The sequence below is a fragment of the Bombina bombina genome, chromosome 1 (assembly GCF_027579735.1).
Source record: "Bombina bombina isolate aBomBom1 chromosome 1, aBomBom1.pri, whole genome shotgun sequence".
In the NCBI taxonomy this organism is placed as follows: domain Eukaryota; kingdom Metazoa; phylum Chordata; class Amphibia; order Anura; family Bombinatoridae; genus Bombina; species Bombina bombina.
This window is the reverse complement of record NC_069499.1, coordinates 773,842,260-773,855,357: the sequence shown is the minus strand read 5'-3', so window position 1 is coordinate 773,855,357 and position 13,098 is coordinate 773,842,260. Positions and strand designations below refer to the sequence as shown.

Here is a 13,098-nt window from a genome sequence, read left to right as displayed (position 1 = left end):
TACTGCGCATGCGCGATCTAGGTAATGCGTCATCATTTGCGTCACCGTCCTAATTCCCCTTGCAATAACGAGCAGTAAATGTAATGATTTTAATATGTGCATGCGCAAAACGCCGGATTGAATTGCGCATGCGCCGGGTGACGAAACAATGCGTTAATCATATGCACGATAACGCATTGTGATTGGACACACGATTGTGTAATGAAGGCACATTAGAAGGAGGTTTGGCTTGGATGACGTTTTTTCTCAAATAAAATATATAGTTTTATTATGCTGATAACGCTCGTTTTGACTTGAAATTAGGTACGTTTTTATTGTTAAGCTATGTAGATTGGTTTTTGATAATGTAATTATAGTAAAAAAATTTAACTTTTGGAATCCTTTAAACTTAGAGCATTCTCCCCTGTTACTGAGGAAGAAGTTTCAGCACTTATACTGCGCTCTCACCTCACTACCTGTCCCCTTGACCCTATCCCCTCACAGCTACTCCCCTCCCTCTCTGCTACCCTTACCCCTATACTCACACACACTTTCAACCTCTCCCTCAGCACCGGTATATTTCCCTCATCGCTGAAACATGCACTGGTCACACCTATCCTCAAAAAACCTTCCCTTGATCCTACCTCCCCATCCAACTACTGCCCTATTTCTCTCCTCCCTCTTGCATCAAAGCTTCTCGAAAAACTAGTTTATGCACGCATATCCCATTTCCTTACAATAAACACCCTCCTTGACCCATTGCAATCTGGATTTCGTCCCCATCACTTCACAGAGACAGCAATTGTTAAGATTACCAACAACCTACTTACAGCAATATCAAAAGGCCACTTCTCTCTGCTTATCCTCCTCCATCTGTACGCAGCCTTTGACACTGTTGACCAACCTCTTTTGCTCCAAACCCTCCAATACTTCGGCATCTGTGACACAGCCCTCTCGTGGCTCTCTTCCTACCTGTCAAACCGTACCTTTAGTTTAGCCTTCTCTGGGGCCTCCTCTGCCCCGTCACCACTTTCTGTTGGAGAACCGCAAGGCTCTGTCCTCGGTCCCCTTCACTTCTCAATCTACACGTCATCACTAGGTTCCCTAATAAAGTCCCACAGTTTACAATATCATTTGTATGCCGACGACACCCAAATCTACTTCTCTGCACCAGACCTATCTCCTTCCTTGCTAACCCGTGTCACTAACTGTCTTTCTCATATCTCTAACTGGATGTCCTCTCACTACCTCAAGTTAAATCTCTCCAAAACTGAGCTCCTTATTTTCCCCCTTCTTCAAAACTCTCCACCCCCAATCTCTATATAATTATCGACAACTCCATCATTACCCCTACCCCGCATGCCTAATGTCGGTCTCGGAGTCACATTTGACTCAGATCTTTATTTCACTCCTCACATTCAGTCATTGGCTAAAGCCTGCCGCTTCCACCTTAAAAACATCTCTAAAATTATACACTTCCTTACACAAGACACAACTAAGATTTTAATCCACTCTCTCATTCTTTCCTGCCTCGATTACTGCAACTCTGTCCTCTCTGGTCTCCCCACCTGCCGTCTAGCTCCTTTACAATCCATAATGAATGCCTCTGCCAGACTCATCTTCCTTACACGTTGCTCTTCATCTGCTGCACCTCTCTGCCAATCCCTTCACTGGCTTCCTCTTGCCTCTAGGATCAAACACAAAATTCTCATTCTGACATACAAAGCCCTCAACTGCGCTGCTCCCCCCTATATCTCAGACCTTGTCTCCAGATACTCTCCCTCCCGTCCCCTTCGCTCTGCTCACGACCTCCTACTCTCCTCCTCTCTTGTCAGCTCATCACACTCCCGTTTACAGGACTTCTCCAGACTGGCTACCATCTTGTGGAACTCTCTACCTCGCTCCACAAGACTCTCTTCTAGTTTTAAAAGCTTCAAGTGCTCCCTAAAGACTCTACTGTTCAGGGATGCATACAACCTATGCTAACTTTACTTTATACCAGTTCCACTCCTGCATTGCTATCCCCTGAACCCCTTTAGCATGTAAGCCTAAGAGTCCAGCTGTTTGTAGATCACCTTCTTAAGAGCTCACTACAACAGTGCAACTCTTGGCAGGGCCCTCTACCCATTTGATCCCTATAATTGTTTTGTTGTACTCCACTTTGTTTATAGCGCTGTGTAATCTGTTGGTGCTCTACAAATAACCGATAATAATAATAATAATAATAATAATAATAATGAGATAAGATGCTTTCTGTAGTGGCTTAGAAACAGGAAGAAATTTAGAGGTTTAAACGTTATAAAATACATTATTATAGCAATGTCGGTTGTGCAAAGCTGGGGAATAGGTAGTAAAGGCATTATCTGTCTTTTAAAATAATAAAAAAATTGGAGTAGACTGTCCATAACAAGAGGTACATATGTGCGGCCACCTATCAGGAGCTAGCTTCCAGTAATGCATTGCTACTTCTGAGCAAATTTGGTAACAGAAGTAAATTGAAAAGTCTCTTAAAATGACTTGCTCTATCCAAATCATGGAAGTTTTGTTTTGACTTTTCTATCCCTTTAATAGTTAAGGGGAAAAAAATGCTTGGGACCAAAAGAAGTTTTGGATTTTAGAATATTTGTACATTTGCATCTGTAAAATGTGACGGAGTGTAAACAATATAAGCAATATTTACATGCCATAATACAGCAAATACAGGCAACCTAAAGGTAGTTTTATGTCATCTTTTGCACAAATTAAATCATTGCATTTTTCAACTATAATGGCCATTTAATGCTCCCTTTACTGTCCCTTAAAGCAGTGTTATACAAAATGCAATATTATCATGTGGGTATATTATAGTTCATACACACACACACACACAAGTAATATATGTGTAGGCTACATTTGGGAGGGTACATAACAAGCACTACAATATTTAAAGGAACAGGAAACCTCAACATTTTATTTCATGATTTGGATAGAACATACAATTTTAAACTACTTTTTAACAAGGGATACGAAGAGAACAAAGCACATTTGAAAACAGAAGGTAATATAAAAGTGTCTTAAAATGACGCTCTAACTGAATCATACAACTGTTTAATTTTGACTTTCCTATACCTTTACATAATCAAACTTAATAAAAGGATTACTTGTCCTTGAACACAATCAGTAATATATGTGCTTTTATACAAAGAGGACTACAGTACATGCAGAAAGGCTGTAAAGCTTAATATTATAAATCAGTATCATTGCAATTCAATAGATAAGGACATTGGGCGTATGTTGCTCCGGAGCCCTTGCGGGGCAGGTTCGCATCTAGTGTTTATATAAACACTGGATATAAAGTCACTTAAATAGCGTGATTGGCCCGGCTGTGACTAGACAGCGTGCCCGCGATACACTTTGGAGAAGAAAATAGACCCGCTCAATAGAGCCAGGGGCGGCGTTCTCTTTTCTTTGCGAGATATCTATTTAACCCTTCACTTTAGAAATCTGGCACTAAGCTAATGTTATATAATTCTGCACTATGTGAAGAATTATATAACATTATTTGCTTGGTTCACTGGCCCTTTAAGTATCTAAAACCCAAACAAGATCCTTCAAACTGACACGATTAACACTTTACTCTAAAGCTCATAAGTAATGTATAGACATTTATCTATATAATACAGTAATTTACTGCAATAAAGCAACTTTTGTTGCCATCGTTACTGCTCGTCTGTAAATTAAGCCATAGAAGCAGCATTTCCTCCGGATCTGATTATTAGTCTAACTAGATGGATCCTAATACCTAGGAATAATACATACTCCTAGAAATAAGTCCACATACTTACTTAGTATTATTTAACACTTAATAGACCATGGGCCTTACTAGTGCAATTCAACTGTTATAACTATAAGAAACTTATTAGTGTACTAAATACATGAATAACTACTAGAGACATCAGATATAAGGATTAACATATTAGAGGTTACAATCCTTATTAAAAGGGACAGTCTAGTCCAAAATAACTTTCATGATGCAAATAGAGAATGAAATTTTAAACAATTTTCCAATTTACTTTTATCACCAATTTAGCTTTGTTCTCTTGGTATTCTTAGTTGAAAGCTAAACCTAGGAGATTCATATGCTAATTTTTAAGCCCTTGAATATTGCCTCTTCTCTCAGGACATTTTGACAGTTTTTCACCACTAGAGGGTGTTAGTTCATGTGTGTCATATAGATAACACTGTGCCCACGCATGTGGAGTTCAGGTGAGCCAGCTCTGATTGGCTAAAATGGATGTCTGTCAAAAGAACTGAAATAAGGGGGCAGTTGGCAGAGGCTTAGATACAAGATAATCACAGAGGTAAAAAGTGTATTTATATAACTGTGTTGGTTGTGCAAAACTAAGAAATGGGTAATAAAGTGATTATCTTCTTAAACAATACAAATTCTGGTGTAGACTGTCCCTTTAAGATATATTGCTGAATTAGTTATTTTTCACTCTTCCTCTCTACCTTAGTACATCATCACTGACATAGTGTGTATTGAGACTTATGCAGGATTATTATAAGTGTGTGTTTTAAAGTTTTTTCCCTTAAAGCTTTATATCACATATGATTAAATGGTCTCTGATCCCTCCTTAGTATCTGAGACCATCTACCAATACTTTAGGAGTACAATTTAGAAATATTTTCTGACACAGAGTATCATAAGACTTTAGAGTGCTATATAAGTATTCTCCAGTAGGAGGTTCTCAACCCTCTAAAACTTTCTCTATATTAAAATGCACCATGCTGTCTTCTCAATGTTACAACCCTGCTACATATCTGTCCCTAATTAGCTTTAACTGATAACAACTGCAAAGCAATTAACTTTAGGATAGTGGCTAGGTTGATTGTCTGTAGGCTAAAGCCATATTGGTTCCTACAAATAAGGCAAATGGTGGGTGGAGTTTGGCTACTGAAATGTTTAAAAAACTGTTGTTTGGATGATATGTTTGTTATTCTATAGCAACACACAGAAATGTCTTGTAATTATAAGGTGTTTCATTTAATTTAAACTGTAATGATTCAGATAGAGCATGCAATTTTAAACAACTTTCTAATTTACTTCCATTAACAAAATGTGCACAGTCTTTTTATGTTTACATTTTTGAGTCACCAGCTCCTACTGAGCATGTGCAAGAATTCACAGAATATACGTATATGCATTTGTGATTGGCTGATGGCTGTCACCTGATACACGAGGAGTGGAAATAGAAATAACTGAAATTTGTTAGCAAAAAAATCTACTGCTAATTTGAAGTTCAGACTAAGTGCTATTCCATTGTCTTTTCATCATGCATTTGTTGATTATGCAAATATACTTTATTTACTGGTCCTTTAAGCTTAGTTCTCTTGTATTCTTTGTTAGAGAGTAATCCTAGATGAGCACATGTGTCTTTAGTCACCTAGCAGCAGTGTTTGCAACAATGTTACGCATAGTTTCAAACACTGCTGCTATAGAACGTTAAAGACACATGGTCATGCACACTCCTAAGCTCATATCAGCCAACCTAGGTTTACTATTCAACAAAGCAAATTGTAAAGTTATTTTATATTGCATTCTCTATCTGAATCATGAAAATGTAATTTTGACTTAGGTAATATATTTCCTCATTAAACAAATGTAATGCTACATCAATTCAACATCATGGGTACACTTTAAAATAAAATAGGTGTAGAACATCAAGCATGTCTGCAGTGTGTTCTCAAAGAGATACATTACATTTTACAGGAGAACAAGGGTTGTTTCTGAATTGGAAAATATTATTTTACAAAGAGCCAATATTTACTCAAAAGCTTTTACAGTTACTGCACATTTTTTACAGCTACATTGACAATACACACAGGTAGAGTGTATTTGCTCAATAAGTGCTTAGACTTCATACAACAAATCCCATTGGATCCTAAAAACATTTATCTGGTGCACCATTGAACCAAATTGCAATATAATACACATACATATACATCTAAATGTATTGTTTGTGGCATGTAATACTGACAGCCGATGCATTCACGTACACACTGAAGACCGCAGTTGCGCAGCAATGCATATCCCTACAAGGCCTGGTAAAGCTTTTCCCGTCTGCAGTGAATTTATATCCCTCACACAGACACTACCCGGTCCTGCCTCATAAGCAATATTTTTATTTTTGCCATATTATTCCCGATTTAACTTTCCCCAGAATACTTGCTATAGCGCATCCTTCACCCAAACAGGGCCTGCTCAGGCCTCTCCCTGCCTGCGGCCTTCCCGAGGGCCTTAGCTCTAATGGGCGGCCTCCCCCGCTTCCCCTCCGTACCTGGCCGGACTCCTGGGCATCCCTCGTCACGATGTGTCCGAAGCCTTCTCCAGGGCCACCGGAGTCGGAGCGGGGGGCTGCGGGGGCCTCGGCCAATCAGCGCTGTCGAGGCCTCCTCCTTCCTCGGAGCCGGCTTCGTTACGTCACGGGCGGCGGCTACTGCACTCTAAGCTGGGTACCCAGGGAGGGATCGGGAGCTGAGGGCCTGGTATGGATCGTTGCCCGTACATTCCAGCCGAGACCATTTTAAGATCTGGCACACGGGGCCTGTCGCAGTTTGATATCCATCTTTCGTAGCCCTAACGCGTTTAGAGTTGCAAAGCCCGCACACAATATTTAAAAGAATAAGAATCATGTATCCTGTGTTGGATCTAAACAGGCCTGGAAACGCGAAGATACAGATTTCGCACTGCACAACAAATCTCACAATCTTATGCTATCCCTGTTACATAAATGCCTGGCCATGGCATTGCAAATAGTAACAACTCCTTTTTTCAACCAATTTGGCTATAACGATACCTTTAGTACCCAAACCTCTTCTATGTTTGGTGTATCATTGACCTTGTATTCCTTACATCTCTCTTATATTATCAGTTATATTGGTAATTTAAATACAGGTATTGCTCCAGAATATTAGATATGATCGTTTTGGAGTGTCCTATCCATCTCTTCTGCAGGCCCATCCATTGCTTGGCTCCTCTTAGTGTTTTAAATAATTTTAGCCAATTGTTATGCCCTTTATCCAATTTCCAATGCTATAGATTAGTAATGGCCAACTTCCTTACAAATGGTAGCAGCAGATCAATATTTTAGAACCATTATGGTCGCATTTATTTATTTGTTATTACGCACACAAATAATATATTTCTGAAAATTGTCCATTGGTACTGGGTCATATTTAGTGATGGCTGCCGGGTACCCTCTATCTGCTCTTCTCTCCTCCTAAGGGTTTTCTAGAGTTGTGACCATCTTGTTTGCCTATCTACCATAATCCCTTAAAGCTTAATATTTTAGTTTTATAATCTGGGGCAATGAAAACTATGGCATACATTCTTATTTCCTCTTTTTCCAAGAGGTAGCAAAACTAGTGCTGTGGGTGTCCCACGTGCGGCCCATGTTCTGCCCGTTACCCATCCCTGCTATAGATAATTTAAAACAGATTAGAGACTAAAACATGTTTGGCCAGTTAAAGGCCCAAAGAAACATTCCAGTGCTGCTATCTTCTACAGACAGAATCATGTTTGAACCAGTAGTTTGTCTCATAATAGCATTTTACTCTTCTAGCTGAAACATTGTACTGATCAATATTGTGGAGGAAAAGTAGTGCAGATTCTGTATAGAATCACATACAGATTGTCATGCACCAAATTTCGCAAAAGTATCAGGTTGTGTAGGATCCTTTTTAGATCCAGTAGATAGAACATCTGGGACAATGCACAGGGCATTGATTGGGACAGTTAAATGGCACAGGATGAATCTTACATTTAAAAAGTGGTTAGTTATGTACAAAAAAAACATGAAATTGTTACACCTGGTGCATTAGAACTTCTATCCAAATATAATCTTTCAGATTTTCACATTGTAGTGTAAAATTACATATAGCCTTGGTTTACAAATTGTCTCTATCATGAGTCATCAGTACTGAATACTATGCACGTACAAAAATACTGCATTCCCTTTAAGATTGTACATTCCCACGACAATAGGGCCCCTTAATTCCTCCTGTATCTGTTTGATAAAAAATTTGTACCCATGGACAGCACTGCAGAATTTGTTGGCACTTTATAAATATAGTAAAAATAATAAAGAGCCATTATAAAACAAACCCCTTGTCAGGCGGCTATCCAATCTTTTTTTTTTATACATCAATAAACCACACAAGTGAGGGGATTATTCGCAAAAGTAAGTAAATTCAACTTTCATGGTTATTGCTAATCAATGGTTAGCCGCAATTTCTGATGCCATGTATCTTCCATGTAGGCTTCTCCCCCATGTGCGTTGATAACCATCAAACATGCATTGTGTGTACTCTACATGCAATGTTCTTTCTAAAAAAAATTTGAACAGTGTGCGCAAAAAAATAATTTTCTGGCCATGTGTGCACTTTTGAAGAGGTTCAGAATTAGCTATCTGCCTACCTCACGTTAAAGGGATACTAAACCAAAAAAAAATTAAGCAATTTTCTAATTTACTCCTATTATCAATTTTTTCTTTGTTCTCTTGGTATCTTTATTTGAAAAAGGAGAATGTAAGCTTAGTAGCTGGCCCATTTTTGGTCCAGAACCCTGGATAGCGCTTGCTGATTGGTGGCTACATTTATCCACCAATCAGCAAGCTCTGCCCAGGTGCTGAACCAAAAATGGGCCGGCTCCTAAGCTTTACATTCTTGCTTTTCAAATAAAGATACAAAGAGAATGAATTAAAATTGATAATAGGAGTAAATTAGACAGTTGCTTAAAATTGCATGCTCTATCTGAATAATGAAAGACAAAAAATTGGGTTTAGTATCCCTTTAAGCGAAATACAGAAAAAAAGTCACACATATATATATATATATATATATATATATATATATATATACATACATACATACACACAGACACATTTACATACATACACACTCAACACAGCCAGAGTGTCCCATGACATTAATTCCTTTTTAAAATGTCATAAGGTACATTGCCGCATGTACCTTTATGATGTCTTAAAACATCTGGCTTTTAGTGTTTGTCTTCACACCGGACCAGCTTAATTGTGGTGTATGAAGAAAGGGTAGCAACAGGTAGGGAACCAATAATAGCAGTTCCCAGAATTGTAATCACTGCAGTTAGCGATTTCAGTGATAACATTGGACAAAATATGGAAAAAAAATATAGTAGCAATTCTTCCTGTCAACAGCTCACTTGCTATATAGCACCTCCATGGACAGGATTGTTACTATATTGCAGCTTTTGTTGCTCTGATCTTATAAGACTGCTTGCTTATACCATCCAGCTATATATCTAGATTGCCAATACAAACAGCTTTTTAAAAAGAGTTTGCCATTTTATTTAATTTTATATACTGATTGAGCATCTTAACATCAATAGATAATTGCCTACGGTATAATACAAATACCTGTAGAAGGAGCCTTTATAAAGGCTATTTTGCGGATATTTACATCTGATAGGTTACTGTGTATTATACCATCTATACAGATTTTTATTTATATACTGATTTAGCATATCACTTAACATCAATAGATTGCCTACAGTATAATACAAAGAACTGCAGAAGGAGTCTTTATAAAGTCTATGTTGCTGGTATCTACATCTGATATTAGATACTGTTTATTATATAATTTATACAATATTGTATATACTGACTGGGAATACCACTTAACATCAATAGATAATTGACTATAGTAAATTACAAAGAGCTGTTATAACAGCTAATCTTTTTCTCATTTTATTTTTGATTTCTTGCTGACTAGTGGGACACCACCTGACACTGTCACTTCCTGTTATTGGCCAGGAATTAGGCTCCCAAATAGGTTAAGCAAACCGTATATTCCAAAGAGCTGTTATTGCAGCTCTTTTTTCATTATATTTTCTTGCTGACTAGTGGGACACGCATGATGCCAACACTTCCTGTTATCTGCCAGGAATTGGGCTCCCCAGTAGATTAAGCAAATTGTTATCATTATTTATTATTATAATTGTTAATATTACTAAGTATAGGCTCCTAATAATTCATATAGTATTATATTGAGTTGACAGAGAGAGACACTGCATACTAGACATTTGATTTTCTTTGTGGCAAGATATATAAATAGATTTGGCAAGTTAAAAAAGTCAAAAATACTTTTTAATGTGGATGAGGCATACAAAATAATTATCAAATCAGACTCAAATATTGAGAAATAGGACAACAAAACACCTCAATGATATTGAATGTGATCCCCCCGAAAACAAGGATAGCTAAACCTTTTTCAACATGTGAAATTTTACTAAGCCTTTGAAATACAAGCAATACATTTTATATCCAAAAACCCTAGAGAATATTGTACCAAGTAAGCCAAATGGATTTTTTTACTTAGAAACCAAAGAACCCAGTGGTATTACTGCTAAAAGAGATGTTGATTTTTTTTCAAGGTTAATGAGCCATTCTTGCTTTGTCCATAATTAACAGTATCACATTTTGTGTGTTACGATCATGCATACAAATATCTGAAAATGCTCATACTTAAACCATATAAGTGGGCATAATATGTTGAATTTATATATATATATATATATATATATCTTTTTCCATTTGCATTATTTCTTTTTTTTCTGTAATTGCATTTTTAATATTTTAAAGGGACACTAATCCCTTATAAGCAATCAATTCTTATGTAATCTGTTTACGAGTTGGATTACATTAGGTTGTTTAAATCGAAATTTATTACGAGATAGTGTTTTTTCTACTCTCAGCAATAGCTTATGTCATTGCACACAGATCTTTCCTCTTGGCCGGATGTCCTGATTCATCACTTCCGGTAATGAATTTGGGATGACGTGATGGTGGCGGTAGATTTAAAAGTCCAGCGTTTTCCATCTATTACTGAGCCATCTTTGAAAAAGCTACGGCAAAGCGTGTCAGAGGGTGCAGGGGGGTCAGAGGATGAGCTGCTCTCTGGTCTGTTATTTTACCTTGTACATTAAAATAAATGCTATGTTTTAACTCTTTTAAGTTTGCCTTTGGTGATTATACTACTACTCCTTCTAGTGAGTCATAATGTTTGTTAGCTAGTAAATTTGCAACACTATGGGCCAGATTACGAGTGCGTGAGCGACATCGCGTTTTCGCATTCATTTGCACGCAGGTTTATTTGTGCTGGTATTCCAAGTTGAAAGTAAGCGGTTGAATGCAATTCAAGTTCACGCTTGTCGGATTAATGCGTCCTCAGAGCTGTGGTTAACTGTTTCACAAAACAAAAGTCTCACAAAACACATAAAAAATACATTACAAATTACCGTTACTCATAATAACACCATATAATAAAAATTATTAAAAAAAACATTGCATAAAAAAGTTATAAGGGCTCAAAGATATAAGGTCTCAGGTGTTGGGGGAAAAAAGAGCAGGCAAAGGACTTTAATATAGAGATACATATACTGTACATGTCTAAAGATATGTAGTTCATATTGAACTCTTAATATTCTGCCCTTAATATATATATATATATATAAGCAACATTACTTCTCCACTCTTATCTCTAGTATTTCTTCAAACCCAAAACATCCGTTCTCCACGTTCAATACTCTTCTTCGCCCACCCCCACCTCCTACTACAAGTTCTCTCTCAGCTCAAGATTTTGCCAGATACTTCAATAACTAAATCGACTCAATCAGAAATGAAATCAGTTCTCAATAACATGCTACAGGTCTCCCACCCCCTCAAAAGCTCACAATCATCCAAAACTCACATAGCCATATGTTTCTGCCCTTATACTATCTTCTTACCTCACTACCTGTTCCCTCGACCCTATCCCCTTGCAGCAACTCCCCTCCCTCTCTTCTACCCTTACCCCTATACTCACACATATCTTCAACCTCTCCCTCAGCACTGGTATATTTTTCTTATCTTTTAAACACGCAATGGTCACACCTAGCCTCAAAAAACCTCTCAATCTCTTTCCCTACTCCCTCTTGCTTGAAGCTTTTTGAAAAGCTAGTATATGCATGTCTATCCCATTTCCTTACACTAAACTCCTTCCTTGACCCACTGCAATCTGGATTTCGCCCCCATCACTCCACAGAGACAGCCATTTTTAAGGTTACCAACAACCTACTTAAAGCAAAATCCAAAGGCCACTTCTCTGCTTATCCTCCTTGATCTGTCTGCAGCCTTTGATACTGTCGACCACCCTCTTTTGCTCCAAACCCTCCAATCCTTCGGCATTTGCGACACAGCTCTCTCGTGGTTCTCTTCCTATCTGTTTAACCGTACCTTTAGTGTAGCCTTCTCTGGGGCCTCCTCTGTCCCGTCACCACTTTCTGTTGGGGTACCACAAGGCTCTGTCCTCGGTCCCCTTCTTTTCTCAATCTACACGTCATCATTAGGTTCCTTAATAAAGTCCCACAGGTTTCAATATTATTTGTATGCTGACAACACCCAAATCTTCCTCTCTGCACCAGACCTAACTCCTTCCTTGCAAATCCGTGTCACGAATTGTCTTTCTCATATCTCTTCTTGGATGTCCTCTCACTACCTTAAGCTAAATCTCTCCAAAACTGAGCTCCATATTTTCCCCCCTTCTTCAAAAATCTCCCCCAACTTCTCTATAACTGTCGATAACTCCATCATTACCCACTACCCCACATGCCCGATGTCTTGGGGTCATACTTGACTCAGATCTTTCACTCCTCACATTCAGTCCTTCGCTAAAGCCTGCCGCTTCCTCCTTAAAACATGTCTAAAATTAGACATTTCCTTGCACAAGACACATCTATGATTTTAATCCACTCTCTCATCCTTTCGCGCCTCGACTACTGCAACTCCATCCTCTCTGGTCACCCTAGCTGCCACCTAGCTCCTTTACAATCCATAATGAATGCCTCTGCCAGGCTCATCTTACTTACACATTGCTCTTCATCTGCTGCACCTCTCTGCCAATCCCTTCACTGGCTTCCTCTTGCCTCCAGGCTTAAACACAAAATTCTCACTCATACATAGCCCTCAACTGCACTGCTCCCCCCTACATCTCAGACCTATTTGTACTTATGTATTTATATGCATTTACGGATGTATATACACATATTAATACATATGTATG

General features: G+C 38.2%; 1 protein-coding gene across 2 annotated transcripts in view; it reads right to left on the bottom strand.

Annotated features, from left to right (window-relative positions):
* ZNF711 (zinc finger protein 711) overlaps positions 1-6,468 on the bottom strand; it is a 203,554-nt gene extending 197,086 nt beyond the window's left edge. For both annotated transcript variants that reach the window (XM_053699343.1, XM_053699344.1), the window contains exon 1: positions 6,300-6,468. The gene's annotated coding sequence lies outside the window, so the exon portion shown is untranslated. The remainder of the gene's footprint in view (positions 1-6,299) is intronic.
* Between the last annotated feature and the right edge of the window lie 6,630 nt (positions 6,469-13,098).